Source organism: Hemicordylus capensis, chromosome 2 (genome assembly GCF_027244095.1).
Source record: "Hemicordylus capensis ecotype Gifberg chromosome 2, rHemCap1.1.pri, whole genome shotgun sequence".
In the NCBI taxonomy this organism is placed as follows: Eukaryota; Metazoa; Chordata; class Lepidosauria; order Squamata; family Cordylidae; genus Hemicordylus; species Hemicordylus capensis.
Window position 1 is genome coordinate 77,114,400 of NC_069658.1, and position 12,643 is coordinate 77,127,042.

Below are 12,643 nucleotides of genomic sequence, written 5' to 3' on the forward strand. Positions count from 1 at the left end.
CTCTATCACATTTGTAGACCACCCAAAACTTCCATCTCTGGGCAGTTTACAACTTAAAAGAAATTATTATGAAAACCTTAAAACAATGTAAAACCAGTCAAGTTAAAAAGCTTGGGTGAAAAAATGAGTCTTTAGGGACTTTTAAAAAGTTGTCAGAGATGGGGATTAGTTGCTCGGGAACTAGTGGTAGCAGTGGCAACTGACAGAGCCGGACATGAAGCCTACTCTCTGGCTATATTAATTATTTAAACATGGGTCTTCCTCATTTGTCACCTTAAGTGGCACAATGGGGAAATGCTTGACTAACAACCCATGCTAATTTGACAAAGAGGCACCTTTTAACGTGGTAATTCTCTTTATTTAGCAGAGGGAGAACAACTGGTCTTATCCACCCCCACCACAGTACCTCCAGTGACTGTTGCTGGTGTCTATCTTGTGTTTATTTTTAGATTGTGAGCCTTTTGGGGACAGGGAGCCATCTTATTTATTTATTATTTCTCTGTGTAAACCACCCTGAGCCATTTTTGGAAGAGCGGTACAGAAATCAAATAAATAAAATAATAATGATAACAAGAAGTAGGAGGTTACCGGTTCAAATCACCGCTGGTACTATATCGGGCAGCAGCGATATAGTAAGGTGCTGAAAGGCATCTTTCAGCGTCTCATACTGCGCGGGAGGAGGCAATGGTAAACCCCTTACCAAAGAAAACCACAGGGCTCTGTGGGTGCCAGGAGTCGAAATCGACTCGATGGTACACTTGCTTCTTTATTTATGTGTAGATTATGATTGATTGATTAAGTGCTGTCAAGTCGGTGTCGTCTCTTAGCAACCACATAGATAGATTCTCTCCAGGATGATCTGTCTTCAACTTGGCCTTTAAGGTCTCTCAGTGGTGCATTCTTTGCTATTGTTATCGAGTCCATCCACCTTGCTGCTGGATGTCCTCTTCTCTTTCCTTCAACTTTTCCCAGCATTATGGACTTCTCAAGGGAGCTGGGATTTCGCATAAGTAAGAAGTATGATAGTTTGAACCTGGTCATTTGTGCCTTGAGTGAACATTCTGGATTTATTTGTTCTATGATCCATTTGTTTGTTTTCCTGGCTGTCCATGGTATCCTCAAAAGTCTTCTCCAGCACCAAAGTTCAAAAGCGTCAATACTTTGTCTATCTTGCTTTTTCAAAGTCCAGCTTTTGCATCCATAGAGTGTCACAGGGAAAACCATTGTCCGAACGATTCTAATCTTTGTAGGTATAAACACATCACAGCATCTAAATATCCTTTCCAAGGCCTTCATTGCAACCCTACCAAGTGCTAGTTTGCAGTGTATTTGACTGCTGGATCCTTTACTGTTGATGGTCAATCCTAAAAGGCAGGATCTATCCACCACTTCAGTGTCTTCAATATCAGTTCTGAGGCTGGTTGCTCTACCTGTTGTCATTGGTTTAGTCTTCTTTACATTTAGTCGTAGTCCCATTTTTTCACTGTCCTCCCTGACTTCCATTACTAGAGCTTGCAGATAATCCACATTCTCAGCTATCAGCATGGTGTCATCAGTATAGCACAGGTTATTTATGTTTCTTTCTCCAACTTTAAAACCATGCTCATCTTCTTCAAATCTAGCTTCTCTCAGTTCAGCATATAAGTAGAATAAGTAAGGAGAAAGTATACAGCCTTGTCTTACTTTTTTGCAGATCTGGAACCAGTCTGTTACACAATGTTCCATCTGGACTGTGGCTTCCTGTCCTGTGTATAGGTTTCTCATGAGAACAATGAGATGTTCTGAGATGCCCATTTTCCTAAGGATATTCCACAACCTGTCATGGTCAATGCAATCAAAGGTTTTTCTGAAGTCAATGAAGCACATAGTGACTTCTTTTTGGTATTCATTGGCTTTTTCAGTTATCCAGCATGCATCAGCAATGATGTCTCTTGTTCCTCAGCCTTTTCTGAAACCAGCTTGAACATCCGGCATTTCCCTTTCCACGTAGGGCTCTAATCTGCTTTGGGTGAACCTGAGCATTATTTTGCTAGCATGTGAAATTAAGGATATTGTGCGATGGTTTGCACAATCTGTTAAGTCTCCTTTCTTTGGTATGGGTATGTATACTGACCTCTTTCAGTCTGTTGGCCACTATGTCATTTTCCAAATTTTCTGGCATAGTTTGGTTAGAGCTTTGACTGATGCTGTTGCCTGCCATATTTCTGTAGCTATTCCATCAATTCCTATAGCATTCTGACTTGGTAATGACCGGAGTGCTGATCTAGCTTCATCTTCCCATACTAGAGGTTCTTGCAAGTAGTGGATATCTTCTAGAGTATCTTGGATGTTGACGTCCCTGCTGTACAGATTTTCAGAATACTCCTTTCATCTCTGTTTTATCTTCTCTGAATAAGTTACTACCTGTCCTTTCGCATCCTTTCAACATACTAATTTGAGGTTGGTACCTCCTTCTGCATTCAGAGATCTTTTGGAAAACTTTCGTTTTTTTTCTGTGTCTATTTCCAGCCTCAAGGTCTTTGCCCATGTCATTGTAGCACTGCTCCTTGTATCTTCAAGCATTTTTCTGAAATTCCCTATTAAGTTCCTTCCTGAGGTCTTTATCTTTCTTGACTTTGGCTTCTCTCCTCTTCTTGGCAATTTTCACCATCTGTTCTATTTTGTTTTCTTCTGTTTCTTGGTCTTTGACAGTCCCTTTTCACATTCGTCCTCAATAACTTATTTGCTTTCATTCCACAGTTCCTCTGGTTCCCTATCAATGAGATTCCGAACTTCAAAGCAGTTCCTGATTTTCTCCTTGAAAATGGTGGGTACATTCTCAAGATCATATCATAGAAACTGGATAGCTTTGTTTTTCTGCTTTAACTTGACTTGGAACTTGCACATGAGCAGTTCGTGATCTGTTCCACAATCAGCCCCCGGCCATGTCTTTGCTGTTATAACTGAGCTATTCCACCTCTTTGCACCAATCATGTAATCAATTTTATTTCTGTGTACTCCATCTAGTGCTGTCCATGTTTGGTTGTTTGAAGAATGTGTTAGCAATGAAGATTGGATGGCAGAAACGAATAAGTCATTCTCCTGCTTCATTTCTGTTTCCTAGGCCATACAATCCGACTGTGTTTTCCTCCTTACCATTTCCAACTTAGCATTCCAGTCTCCAACCACCACCAGCACATCTTGCTTTCATGTTCTGTCAATTTCAGACTGAACTTGAGCATAAAACTTATCAACTTCCTCTTCTTCTGCATCAATCGTTACACATAGACTTGAACAACATGTTAAAGGGTTGTCCATGAAATCCAATCGATATTAGTTGGTCACTGACTGCATTGTACCCAAGTACTGTCATTGCTATATCCTTCTTGACTATGAAAGCAACACTGTTCCTTCTTTGTTTCTCGTGTCCTGAGTAGTAAACGGTATGATTTTCTGACTGAAAGTGTCCAATTCCAGTCCATTTTAATTCGCTGATGGCCAAGATGTCAATCTGTATTCAATTCGTTTCATCTTTTACTGTGTCAAGCTTTCCCATATTCATGGTTCTTATGTTCCCTGTTCCCATTGCAATTCTGTCTTTGCCGCTTCAGATTTTCATTTCCCACATGGCAATGTCAGCCGCTAGAAGTCCAAAAGGCTTTAACCTAACCGCATCATAAACACCATTGGTACTCAGAGAGCTTTTCCTCACTAGCATGTTGAGTACCATCCTACCTGAGGGGGCCACCATCTGGCACTACATCGCCAATCATTCTATTTTGTCTATCCATGTGGTTTTCTTGGTAAAATACAGGAGTGGTTTACCATTGCCTTCCCCCATGCAGTACAAAATGATGCCTTTGTTGTTGTCACTAAGGTGACATCCTTCCTATATCACTGCTGCCCAATATAGGTGCCTGCTTGTTTTAGCTGGGCAGCTGGAATGACCTTCATGCCTTAGGTGGCCCCAGGGGCGTAGCTATAATTGAACAAAAGGGTTCAAAGAACACGGGCCCTCAGCTTCTGAGGGCCCTCCAGCTCCATCCCTCCCTATTTTCTTCATTATCTCCCTCACTCTGCGGGGCCACCAGATAGAGGGATGAACACGGGCCCCCTCTCCCCTAGCTACGCCCCTGGGTGGCCCTACGGGGAGTATACCTCCTGGCGTACTTCACTCATCCCTCCCAAGAACACGCCCCGCCCCCCGCCACAATGAGGCAGCATAGCAGGACTTGTGTGTGTGTGTAGATTATAGTGTGTACTTTAAAAAGCCAAAGGAACGAATGGGTAGTTGTTGTGGTGCTTTGCAATGAATAGGGCAGACCCCTCATTTAAATAATTAGGCTTGCTGCTGTTGCACTAGATTGCACATTTATCTGTAGCTCACTCCTAGTGGTGGCATACATTAGGGATATATTTTAAATCTACTTAAAATTAAACCATGCTGCAACTACTGTTGAAATATCTAGCTCACAAGTTAGAGCAGGCCGCACAACTTCATCTCTCCCAGCATCTCTGACTATTGGCCTCTGTGGCTGGGGATGATGGGAATTGCAGTTCAACAACAGCTGGAGGACCAGGATTGTGCACTCTTGAGTTAGAGCTTTGACCCCCAAGGCTGTCCTATCGTAGTCAGCTGTCCTGTATGTTGAGGTTTAGCCCCTTTAAGGTCTGGAAAAGTACATTTCCTTACTACAGTTTGTGTTTGATCATTATCAGTTGGTGTTTTATATATAGAAGATACTCAGTAATCTTAACTTAAGTTTATTTGTATGTACTAAATGTTCCTTATCCCAATTAAGATGACTCTTAAATGCTGTAATGGTTCATTTCAAAATCAGTTTAAAAACCCTCATTTGTTGGAGCTGCAGAAATAACATGGATCAATGAATGAGATTATCCTTTTAATAAGAGCAGGGTTTTAACTTGTCTGGAAAATAGGGGGGGAAATCATTATGTATTCAAATCCACCCTAATTTTAAAAAATCAAGATTACAAAATTGTTTTTAAGAAGTACATTTAAACAAGTTTCTTGGACTGATTTGTGTATGAATGAAATGACTCTTTAATCCAGTATATTCATTATTCAATAACAGATCTGATTAGAAGACCAGTTGATGTTTAGAGTTATTTACCACTTAAGCCTTGCAACTAAATTACAGGGTGCAGTTTCTTAGAAAGACTTCTGATCTTGATACATGCTATCAAAATTGAAAATATGTGGCTCATATAAAACCAGTCACTAAAATCACAAGATGACTTTGCAATTAAAAATGTACTTTTTTCCATATCCATCAAAAGGCTGCATTAGAGCTGAGAAGATACATCGTATTGTTTGCAGGAAATGTTTTTGGACTTAGTTTATTTTACAGTGTTCGAATATATTTCTGTGCCTCTCTTCCTTTATGTTTTAGCAGGATAATGCACACATTGTAAATCCTAGATCTAAATGCAGAAAACTCTAATCAAAATTGAACATCGTGATTCAATCCGTTAAACATTGTTAGTATTTGGTTCTAAATAACCTTTCTCCAAAAAACCTATGTGCACAACGCCTTCTGGGAACACAATCCTTTGTTGTGATGAAATATGTCCTGCAATAGTGATTTCTAAATAAAAAGTTGCAAACTCCCAGTGAGTGATGGAAGTTTTGTGGGTGGATTTCTGGCAAGGAGTCTTGGGGGGATGAAGCACAATGAACATCTGTCATGATCTTTGGGAACTTCTATAATTGCCACTCTTTTGGGTTCCAAATGCAGAGTATTAACTCATGTTTCCATACCCCAATATGTTCTGTTTTCAGGTCAGATGAAACAAAATGGCTGATAAAAACAGTGTTCCTTCTATGAGAATAGGGTTCAGTAAAGCAGGGCTGCACAACTTTGGTCATCCAGCTGTTCTGTGGACTACAACTCCCATCATTCCCAGCTGCAGTGGCCAATAGCAATGTTGGGAGTTGTAGTCCAACATCTACCAGAGGGCTGAAGTTGTGCAGCCTGCAATAAAGCAAGGGTTCCCAACCTGTAAGTGCTCCAGATGTTGCTGAACTACAACTCCCATCATCATTAGCTACAATTTCTTGTGGCTAGGAATGATGGGAGTTGTAGTTCAGCAAGATCTGGAGTACTACATATGAGTACTACAATAAAGCATAACTAACTTGCAGATAGGCACACACAACCACCCTGATCCTCAACTCCTTGTACACCAAACACACTGCAAAAGCCATGCCCACAGTGTAACAGAAAAAAGCAAAGCTGTTCCATTATAGGCCTCTTAATAGTGCATTCCATAAACCACAAATTCCAGATGTGTGTCCTCCATCTATGGAGCAGCATGTACTGTATCAAACTGGAAGATCAAACTGCTGATTCAGCATGCCCAAAAGGTGCAACAACTACAAAAATCCCACCTGGAAGTACTACTGCCCTGAAGCAGCGGACCCTAGGATTGGGAGTGCTAGCACACTTGTTCGCCATGCCTGGCACAGCAGCAATTTATTTATACAAATAATTTGTATCCTACCTTTTGCCTGGGTAAAGTAGCAATGCGCTCTCGCTCTCATCAAGTCACCATGCCTCTTCTTCTCTTCAGTAGCTCCATCCCGTCTTCTATCAGCATTGCCTCCATTTCTCCTCCTCCTTGCAGTCTCAGCCCTCTCCTCCTCCTCACCCCATTCAGGACTCTACAGGACTCAACTAAGAAGATCCACTGAAGTGAGGAGGGGGTTTGAGTTTTGAGCGCTATTTGCAGGTAGCATCTGCATACACATGTTCCACACCACTTGAAAATACCAGTGTATTTGGCCACAAACGGAGCCTACTGATTTTCTTTCTTCTCACAAATATGAACACACATGACATACTTAAATTTTAAAAAAGCAGACGTTATTCCTCCCTTTCCCACAATATGAACTTTTCTGGGATATGTCTTTGGGCTGCAGTTTTTGAATGCAGCAGTTACTTGGGAGTAAGCCCCAATGGGTTAATTAATCCGTGCTGAAGTGGGAACGAAGCTGCTGCACACTTGCTTCTTTTGGCTACACATAGAGATTTAGGGTGCCAGCCAGTGATCAGTGTTACAGATCAGTTGCTTGCCAGGCTGGCATTGGGGCATCTCTCCACAGCAGAGACATGCTCATGTGACTCATTGTCAATACTGTTCAGCTTCTCAAGTGGTGAGTTATGTTAGGCTGCTGACTCTGATACTCAGAATGAAAGACAGAACAATAACTTGAAAAGCTCTTACTGAAAAAAGAAAATCTAAAATATAATGAAGGTTTAGAATTTCAACTGCATTTACGGTGCTATGCTGGAATAAACACTGAGGGAAACTGAAGTACATTTTAAAAAACTAGTCTAGATTAGTGTTGTCTTTAGTTCCTAAAAAAACAAACTTCAAAGAGCTCTTTGCATAAGCAGAAGGCTCTTCTGATAGCACAAGGGGTGGTGGTGTCCCAGATTTCCCCCTCCAACTGGAGTCTCCGCATCCCAAGCTATTTGGAAGACTCACCGGAGCAGCTTTTGGGAGGAAAGTATAAGGGACTGCAATGGAAAATTTCCATTGCATATGTGGAACACTGCTTGAAATTCTCTGGATCCTTCCAAAGTCTCCAGTGTCCAGCCAGTTAGATCAACTGCGAAAGCAAACAAACAGCAATTATTGGTGTAAATTATTGTGGTAAAAAGATCATGTGTTTGCATGAGACATTGAATCAGGCACTAGGATGGTTATAAGGAATAAAATAAGAACAATTGGACCAGTGGCGTAACTACTATTAGGCAAGGGGAGGCGGCTGCCTGGGGGACCCCACACCTCGAGGGGCCCCCCAGAGGCAAGTCACATGACTATATATTGTGAAGTGTGTGTGCATCAGTGAGGGGCCCATTTTAAAATTTTGTCTCTGGGCCCACTCCAGCCTTGTTACGCCCCTGAATTGGACAATATATTTCAAGATAGTCTATGGTTACCTGACCAAATTTAGACATTGTTCAGGCTCTGAGCTGGTGGTTTTCTAACTCACTAGAAATGCACAATGGAATTTTTATTAAATACAGATTGATATAGTTTTATAGGGCAGTGATAATTCCTGAGGTTTGGCTTTGGTAGTAAGTTAAAAAACAGCTAAACAGAAACCACAGACTAAGGTTTTGTTTTGTTTTATAAAGCTTGTCTATACCTAAGGTTGCCTGCTCATCTTTATTTAATTCTACCTGGAAGGTTAAAGTTATGCACAAATGCTACTCACATATTGGCATAACTAGTTTAAGGATAAATATGCATGTTTGCTGCAATGTAAGGAATAGTCTTCAAAGTTTATATAGAATTCTGTATGATTTACTGAATTTAAGGGTGAAATGTGGCTCCACCAGGGTGGAGGGGGTCATGTTAGTCCTGTGTGACAATTTTTCTGTCATTAGGTTGGATCGGATCTGATAATTTCCCAAAAGAAATAAAGTTTCTAACGACTTCCAGTTCAACGCATAGCCCTTAACCCAGAGGCTAAAAGCATGTCAGGTAAGGAACATCTTGCTGTTCTTCCTAAAAGCAAACAAAGAGGTCATTCACACAACCAAATACTGGGTAGGACAAGTGTCCTACCAGGTTTGGGAGCTGTGTGTGCTCCCAATTTTTGTTTGTGTGGTAGCAAACAATGAAGTAGGAGGAGGGAAAAATGATTGTGTAGAGTCAATGTAGGAGGGAAAACTGGGTAGGACAAATGCTGGGTATGAAAACTGTTAGAAATGAGAATTCTAATACATCACTCTTAGAACTGCAGTAACCTCTTCTGGCCACTAAAGGCATAAGAGTTATGTTAACAGGTCTCTCTTGGTCAGTTAAAAGTCAGAAAGTGCCTATTTGGGTATATTCTATATGTTTTTTCTCTTAGTATGTGATGCTTTAGTTTCTTAATAAATCTTTATTTGTCTTTTGAACTCAACCTACTGTCTACAGATAACCTCTTGGGCTAAACTTCTTTACTTCCAGAGCATACCCTGCTGTGAGAGGATTTTAATGATTCTCCTAACACCCCTCAAAAGGGTTATAGGCCCAGAACCCTGAGACTGGTGAAAAAGCTAATTAGCCTGGATAGGAAAACAAAATATTCTCAAAAATGGAGACAGGATCAGTGCTACAGAGGATTAAGAATTTACAAGGTACAGATTTTTAACGGTGGTCTTTAAAATGGAGATGCTTCTGAAAAGCCACAGAATCATCAGGATCTTACACACAGAGCAACATGTTAGAGAAAGAGAATAAAGACAAGCCTGAGACAGTGCAGATGGTGATTTTTTGTGAACCGCCTACAGCTTTTGGAGTCAGGTGATATGTAAATTAAATAAAGCCACTGGGATAACCTTTCGGTGAATTGGGATGTGCACAGAATGGTATTTGTGTTTCATTCTGAGCTTGGAATGGAACGCAAATATCTAAACATTCCAAATGAATGAGCAGAATACTTGAAATCTTTCTAAGTGCCATTTTGGACTTCAAAACAGTGCTCTTATGGCCTCTGTGCATGCTTGGCAGCCATTTGCGTGGTGGTGCTGACCATGCAAATGGCTGCTGCATGTGTGCAGAGACCAGAGGAGTTCAATTTTTGAGTCCAAAATGGTTCTCAGAGCACTCAGAACATTCCAGCTCGGAATGGGGTCGTTCCATTCCAAGATCAGAACAAGCCTTCATTTGCAACTAAAAAAGAGGTGATACCACATTTCAAGAGAAGTTAGTCACCAAAGCATACAAAGAAAAATCCATGGAAAGCAAGAGCTAGTTCTACAAAATGTAATTTAGCGCTGAAATTTGAATTGATTCAGGTGCAATTTGATTAAGGAAAGAGAAATATGTACCAAGTTGGACACAAATTATAAGGTTTCCATTTCTGTAGTAAAGAATGGGATGCAGATGTTTGCTGAAGACAGATGTTTCCTGCAAACTACAAAAAGGAGAAGCAGTGAAACTGACTATTGAGGATGCCCAACTTGAGTCTGATGTCAGTTAAATATGCTACAGAGAAAGGTTATGATGTGAAATTTCAAAGGAAAACATTGTTTTATCACAGATAAAGGTGAGCTACTTATGAAAGGGACTTTACAAAAGAATAGGCTATTTGAAGTGGATGGAGGCCAAAATTACAAAGCAATGCTCACATTAAAAAATGCATGAACGTGACATAGAAGTATGGGACACAGAGATCTCAATGCAATACTTCAGTCCTGGAGAAGCAGGATCTAGTCAGAGGTCTAGATATAAGACGCTGCAATGTAGAGTCCAGGTGTGCATGCTGTGTGAGGGCGAAGGGCACTAAATCCGCCTTTCCTCAACACAGAGAAAGAAACACAGCAACCTCTTTAGCTGCGGCATAGTGATATTTGCGGGCTTATGCAGATCAGTTCATCAGGGGAAAGAAATATTTGTATTCCTAGCTTATTATTCAAGATATTTACTTATTCAAGATATTATTTATTTATTACATTTATATCCCGCTCTTCCTCCAAGGAGCCCAGAGCAGTGTACTACATACTTACGTTTCTCCTCACAATAACCCTGTGAAGTAGGTTAGGCAGAGAGAGAAGTGACTGGCCCAGAGTCACCCAGCAAGTCTCATGGCTGAATGGGGATTTGAACTCGGGTCTCCTCGGTCCTAGTCCAGCACACTAACCACTACACCACGCTGGCACACATACACATACACATACACATTTGATTACTGAAAATAACCAAGTACTTGAAAAATTTAAGGAGTATAGTGCAAGATTTTGCAGTAAATTTGGAAGGAAGCCCCAAATTCTGAGATCAGACAATGGAGGGGAATATATAGGAAATGAGATAACTCAGGCATCCCCAAACTGCGGCCCTCCAGATGTTGCTGAACTACACCTCCCAGCATCCCTAGACACATTTTTTTGTGGCTGGGTATGCTGGAAGTTGTAGTTCAGCAACATCTGGAGGGCCGCAGTTTGGGGATGCCTGAGATAACTGAATATCTGAAAAAGGAGGGCATTGAACAGCAAATGACAATGCCATATACTCCAGAACAATACAGCGAAACAGAAAGAAAGAATCTCTATATATAATTCACTAAGACATACCTGTGGCTAATCCCATGCATGGCAGCTCTCGCAAGATTTTGCAAGTGAGGGAAGGGGGAGAGGAAGGCAAGCAGCCAGCGAAAGGAGACGGTGGTGCTAGCTGGGCGGCAAGAGAAAGTACTGCCCGCCGAGAGGAATTGAAGCGGTGGCCAGGTCGGCCACCAGGCGGTGAGAGGAAGCAGCAGCCAGGCTGGTGGGTTGGCTGCCAAGAGGAAGTGGTGGTCAGACTGAAGGCCGGGGAGAATGAACTGGGGCTGAAGTGGGGGAGAACAGCTGAAGGGATGGGGGGGGGGAGACACACTTCCTGCTGAAATAAGAGCCTCCCCATCTCTTACAACTTTTAAAAAGGCAGTCAAGACACATTTGTTCACCCAGGCTCTTAATTAGATATTGTTTTAATTGTATTTTTAATAGATTTAACATTTTAAATTTTAATTGTAATGTTTTAATCTTTTTATCTGTTTTTATTGTTTTGTTGTAAACCGCCCAGAGTCTTGTGTTTTGGGTGGTATATAAGTGTTTTAAATAAATTTGAAAAATAATAAATAAATAAAGCAAGGCTAGTAGCTAAAAGATATTCTCAGAAATATGGTGAGGATTATGATGAAACATTTGCCCCAGTAGTAAAACACTCTTTTATAAGAATGCTTCTCTGTATTGCAGCAGCATTGTCCTAACCAGCCTTTCCTCCTACCTTGATTCCACACATAACTTCTCCCTGCTGCTTCTAGCTAGTTGTTTGCTCCCACACAAACAAAAATTGGGAGCACACAGAGCTCCCAAACCTGGGTAGGATACTTGTCCTACCCAATTTGTGGTTGTGTGAATTATCTCAAAGAGTTGCAACCTTACACCTTAGGGGAGAAGATCATTTCACCAGTTCAGGGCACCACTTGTAAAATACCTAGCACCTAAAGTTCTCACTTGCAATACTGATGGAAAATGAAGCAGGCTCTGACTGGATGAGCACAGTTGACACAGTGGCCAACATATGGAGAGGCAGTCCCTGAGATATGTGGATCTCAGGCTGTGAAAAGCTTTAAAATGCTTTAAAGGTTAAAACAACACCTTGAACTGGGCCTCGAAGCAAACTGTCAGCCAGAGCAAGGACTGCATGTTTGCACTCCTGAATAATCTCAAGGAGGCTGGCCACATTGGATGAAACATCAAAGCTATCTTCAGGGGCAGCCCCACATAGGCCATATCACAGTAATCAAACTCAGAAGTTACAAAAACATGGACTGTTTTTAATAAGGGGTGGTATCTATATAATAAATGCAGTTAATTAAAAAAAACAAAAAACACCAACACTTGTCAACTGTAGGCACCTGCTTACTAAAAACAGAGCCTGTCCAGAAGTATCCCAAAGTTCTATACCTTTTTTGATGAGGAGATAAAAACTCCCTTATTGGCAGGCAAGCCAGCCTCCTCTTATCAGCAGCACAGCATCTTATTGGGATTTACCTAATTCTAATTTCTGGTTTGCACAACATGGTTTGTTTACATTACTATCATTAGCACTAGCAGAAAATTAAGACCAAGTGAACAAACTCTCATATTTACACTTTACA